Source organism: Gossypium hirsutum, chromosome A05 (genome assembly GCF_007990345.1).
Source record: "Gossypium hirsutum isolate 1008001.06 chromosome A05, Gossypium_hirsutum_v2.1, whole genome shotgun sequence".
Classification (NCBI taxonomy): domain Eukaryota; kingdom Viridiplantae; phylum Streptophyta; class Magnoliopsida; order Malvales; family Malvaceae; genus Gossypium; species Gossypium hirsutum.
The window spans coordinates 31,432,199-31,438,198 of record NC_053428.1 but is presented as its reverse complement, the minus strand read 5'-3'; positions in this window follow the sequence as shown (position 1 = coordinate 31,438,198).

Genomic DNA, 6,000 nt, shown 5'->3' with positions numbered 1-6,000 from the left:
AATTCCCAATAAGATAAGATTTCTCTTTAAGTCGGGTACATACTTGACATCTAACAGTGTTCAAATTATTAGGTCGTGCATCCTTATTTGTACTGTTCCTATACCAATTATCTTACATGAAAAATTATTCCCCATCAACACTACTCCACCTTCAACTGAATTGTATGTGGAGAACCAATCCTTTTTGGGACACATGTGATAGGAGTATCCTAAATCTAGAATCTATTCGGAAGTAAGCTTGAATTTTTCACTCGTCAACACTAACAAGAAATCATCACATCTATCTTCGGCTACATTAGCCTCAACAACTTTAACTTTCTGCTTATCTTTCTCTTTGTTTTTGGCATCCCTTTTAATCTTATTTGAAGTTTGTAACATTTCGATTTGATGTGACCCTTCTTCTTGCAATAGCCATATTCCTTGTCTCAATTTCTGGATTTAGATCTCGCCCTACACCTACTTCAATCTGGCTTTCTGGGTTGTTGTCTGCCCATTGCAGCTAAAATTGAGACTTGCCCATCTGTCCTGTTGTTTAGGCCTAAATCATTGTCGAGTTTATCCTTACTCAGTAGATTCCCCTTCACGTCCTCAAATGAGAGATTATCTCTCCTATAAATCAGAGTTTCTCTAAAAGTTTCATAAGAAGAAGACAAATAACATAATAATAACATAGCTTGATCCTCATCGCTAATCTCTACTTTGACATTCTTCAAGTCATTTAGAAGGGTAATAAACTCACTAATATGCTCTCTAATAGACTTACCTTCAATCATTCTGAGCGTGTAAAGACATTGTTTTAACATTAACCTGTTGGCCAATAATTTCGTCATATACAAGGCTTCTAGTTTTTTCCATAATGCATATGTTGTTTTCTGCTTCAAAACCTTTTGTAACACATTATTTGTTAGATTGTTTATCTAACCTATCTTATTTTGATTGGTCCATGTCTATGGGCTTCTTCTCTGTAACTATCCTCTCAAAATCGCTTTGAATCATTATTGTTGACAAACGAACTTGTCATAGATTGAAATTTGTGATACCGTCGAACTTATCAATATCAAACCTTGATGTTGCCATCTATGAATGGGTTTAATATGAAAACTGAACTAGCTTTGATACTAGTTTGTAAGGAATTAACCCGTGTATGCAACGAACAAGAAAAATAACTAAGAGATTGAAAAGATCAACAAACAAATTTAACATGGAATAATTTCTCAAAAGAGGATAAAAAAACATGGGAAAAATAAGATTTCACTATAATAATAGAATAGTACAAGAGAATAAGAGAATCAAAACAAAAATCGAAACCCCCCCAAAAAAGTGTAACACCCCAAACCTTCCTTAGACATTATGGCCAAATTCGATGATGTCACAAGGTAGGGTTTTTGAAAACGGAGTCATTTCGTCAAATCATTCCATTTTCAAAACTCATATTCATTTACGTCTATTTTCGAAAGCGTTTGTTTAATTTATTATTTGCCAAAACGTAGTACAGCGGAAGTCACAAAATGTTTAATTTGGTAATCCTGTTCGTGTTTTCAGAAAACCGTTGTTCTAGTAAAAACCATCCCAAATAAATAGTCAGGTCATAATTCAAATCCCAAAAATAAAGTCTAACAGTTTGGAGAGTCCATAAATTAAAAAACTCTAGAAATAACCCTTAAAATTAATATAAAATCTGATCATTAACCGTTTATAAACTCGTGGTCACCAAGAGGCTCCGTCGCACTTATCCGCCTAAATCTGTTAATAGAACAGACAAACAGATGTGAGTTTTCGTAAACTCAGTGTGTAACCCAACAGAATTAAGCATGCAAACATACAGAGATCTCATATACAATCAGATACAGATTTGAGCTTTTTCCATTTCAGATGCAGTCAATAGAATCAGATATATAGATTAGATATACAGAATCCTATCCCCACCTCTACACACCATCTCTGACCATCCCAACACACCATGTGGGGTTAAAAACACCCACCCATCCCTACACACCATGTTGTGCCATTACGACACATATCAGATAAAGTGCAGCCAAGCTGTTAGAATAGAGGCGAAGGTCACATTTCAAATCACTTCCTCCACATATACAAATCCCACCTCAATAATAGATGCAGAAGTTAGATACAGAAATAACATAGTAAACATGCTCAACATGCTTATATACAGATAACAGATATAACTAAAGCAGATCGTCAACCATGCATAACAGTATCATACTCAAAACAAAATTTTAGACTATCAGATCACATAGTTTTAGGGTTTGGTTAGCCCTTACCGACCCTACGGTAGGCTCATAGTCAATCAGAACGGCCTGTACGACCCTAGGGAAAATTTCAGAAATATAGGTCTACATGCTCGTATAGCCCATACGCCGAGATTGGCCTTGCCCGTGTGGCCCACATGGCCTGTCCCAGAACCCACACGCCCAACTTAGCCTATCCCGTATGGCCTACACGGTCACACACAGAGCACCACACGACCGTGTCTTGCGCATGGCTATGCCTTCGTCGACCACACAGTCATGTCTCACACACGGCCTGTAACACCCTCACCTGTATTCAACGTCGGAATAGGGTTACAGAGTATTACCGAACTTACGAAACAATTAAACAACCATTTAGCATACAAAATATCATTTCATACATTTAACATTCAAACTCAATCAATTTGTTCCTAATACGAGCCTACGAGGCCCTAAACATACATTAGAAGTAGTTTGGGACTAAACTGATAGCTCAATAAATTTTTACGAAACTTTGCAAATTTTCTTTCCTCAAAAAAGGAGATGCATGCCCGTGTGACCAGGCCTTGTGTCTCACACGGCCACCAGACACGCCCGTGTCACAGGCCGTGTGGACATTCGAAATGAGAGCACATGGCCGTGTCCTAGCCCGTGACTGACCCCGTGTAACTCTCTAACTTGGGTCACACGACCAACACACATGCTCGTGTGGCTAGCCCGTGTGCCCTAAAAATGGCCACACACGCCCGTGTGCTAGGCGGTGCCAAACTTGTAGAGTATATTGACTTATGTCACACGGCCAAGCCACATGCCCGTGTGTGATGCCGTGTGAAGCATACTGACTTAATTTCTAAAACCACACCAGGGGACGTACGACCGTGTAACGCAACTGTGTGTCACACATGGTGGAGACACACCCTGTGTCTCTGCCTGTGTGGACAAAAATAGGCTATTTACCAAGCCATTTAGCCACCCCAATTGTACACACCTTCACTTACACATATGGCACCAAAATAAAACATAAAAATGCAATCCAAAACAACCAAATCAAGCCTAAATCATACCATTTCAATACTAACCAATTCAAGCACATACATACCACAATATGCTATCTCAAATTCATACCAATTCTTATTTTCCCAAATCAACAAAATGACCATTTACAAATATGCATTATTTGGCCTACTTCCACTAGCATACCAACATCCATAGATCATCAATTTAACTTCTTTAATGCCTATCATTAACATGTATCACAATTTCATCCATCAATTCATAATATAAGTATTTGCACAATTATAAACACAACCAAAATATGCCAACTTCCTTGGCTAAATACAAACCAAATATAGATATTTTTAAGCCAACTCAAATAGCTACATCATTTACCCAAAATTGACTTAAAGTCTCTACAAATCATAGTAAAATAAACAATGTAAGCTATACAGCTTAGTAAGTTCATATGAAAAACGATAAGAAAATCTCATCAATTGTTTACCAATCAAATAATTGAAATTAATGAACAACAATTCAATTAAACCTCAAGGCTATCAATATATTATTCACATAATTTACCAAAGAATTCATCAACTCCATAATTTCGATATTCGAATAGTTTCTGTACATACCTGTACCACCTCATACTAATCTCTTACTCAGTCACATCTTTCATCCACTCGTTGAACAATTCGGAATAGGAATCGGATACCTAAGGGTCTCTTACAATAAGTACCTATACCATGGCCCAAAGCCAAATCAAGGTAACTCATCCCTGAAATACCTATACCATGGCTCGAAGCCAAATCAAGGTATAACTCGCACCTGAAGTGTCGATATCATGGCCCAAAGCCAACACAATACCCTAATGACATGTCACTAGTATCCTCAACTATTCCTAAGGTTCAACCATGATTTCTAAATGCCAAATCATAGTTGAATTCTTTTTCGAATTACTGTCGGATCATTGTCGAACATGTCTGCAATCTCAAATACACAATTTATGCAAAATCAATGCATTTAGATACAATTTTAAATAAGCTCATTGCATACAAACTTACCTCAGATGTTAAAACGACGAATCGAGTCGATTAGTCGATAACTTTAACTTTTCCCCGATCCAAATCCGTATTTCTCCTTTCTTGGTTTAAATATATTTAAAATTAACTTATTTAACCATATATTCATTCAATTTAGTCCAAAACACACTTTAAAACATATTTACAAATTTTCCTCACATATTTCACATTTATCACAATTTAGTCATTATTTCATAAAATCACAAATTAATGAATTCATAATAAACCCATACTATTAGAATTACCATAATGCCCCTAGAAGATCATATTTTTCATTTATTTCACATTTTAACCACTAACTTTACACATTTCTCAATTTAATCCCTATTTTGCATTTTCACTAAAAATCACTTAACAAAACTTGTTTAACTAACATCAAATATTCATAATCTATCATCAAACATCAAAAATCATACATATTCATCAATGGAATCTTTCAAAATCCTCAACAGTTTTGCAAAATAGTCCCTGGGCTAGCCAGTACTAGATGCAACGATCACAAAAATATAGAAATCATCAAAAATCAAGCAAAAACGGACTTACAATTAAAGATCAAAGTGACTGAAACTTTCAAGCCCTAAAATGGATTTTCTCCATGCTTCATTCAGCCAACAAAAATGAATGAAACAAAATATTTTGGTTTTTTTAATTAAATTAACTTAAATAACTAAATTACAATATTAACCTTTAATATAAACCATTAAAATTCATTTAATACATGTCCATATATGTCCATTCATGTTATTAATGGTCTAATTGCAACATAAGGACCATTACTTTAAGGTTCTATAGCTATTAGATACTTTTAGCTAATAGAACTCCACTTTTGCACTTTACACGATTTAGTCCTTTTTATCAAAGTAACTATTCAAACGATAAAATTTCTTCATGAAACTTTCACACATACATACTATCATGCTATAAATATTAAAATAATAATAAAATAAATATTTTGACTTTAGATTTGTGGTCCCAAAACCACTATTCTGATTTGACTAAAATCGGGCTGTTACACGACCAACCACACGAGCGACCACACGCCGTTGTGGCATCGGCAGAACAAATTTTTAGCTTTTACTGAAGTTTTATTTTCTGTGTTTCGAGTACAGACTTGGTTCGATTTTGATACTACTGCAAACACGAGCCCTCTAGAACCTAAAAATCAACATTCCAAAGTTCGAATTTAGTAACACTTAAGAAAACTCAATCGAGATTGTTTCACAATCGAAGTTTTACAACATCAATCAACATACGTGATTACTCAACGTTAACGAATAGAAACCCCAAACACTCAAATCACTGTAGAAGCCCAAGTCGATTCCTGTCCTTCGCCTAAACCAAGAGCAACAAAACAACCATCTCGTTAAACACTTAGCCAAAAAGCGTTAAGATTCTAACAATACAAAACCTATCGAATGATCGAAAGAAAACAGATCAGCAAGATGTTAGGCTTAGTCAGCAGTTCAACAGACTAAGAAAATGAACGAAATACAAAGAAGAAAAAAAAAGGAGAAGAACTGACATCAATTTTTTCTAGGAAGAGAGGGAAAATTTTGAACAAAAGAAAAATAAAAAGATATTACCAACATCCCTTATTTTTCTCCCACTAACACCTCAATTTCAACCACTTTAGAATTTTAGTTCAATCGAGACTCTACAAGTCAACTAAGCAAAAATTA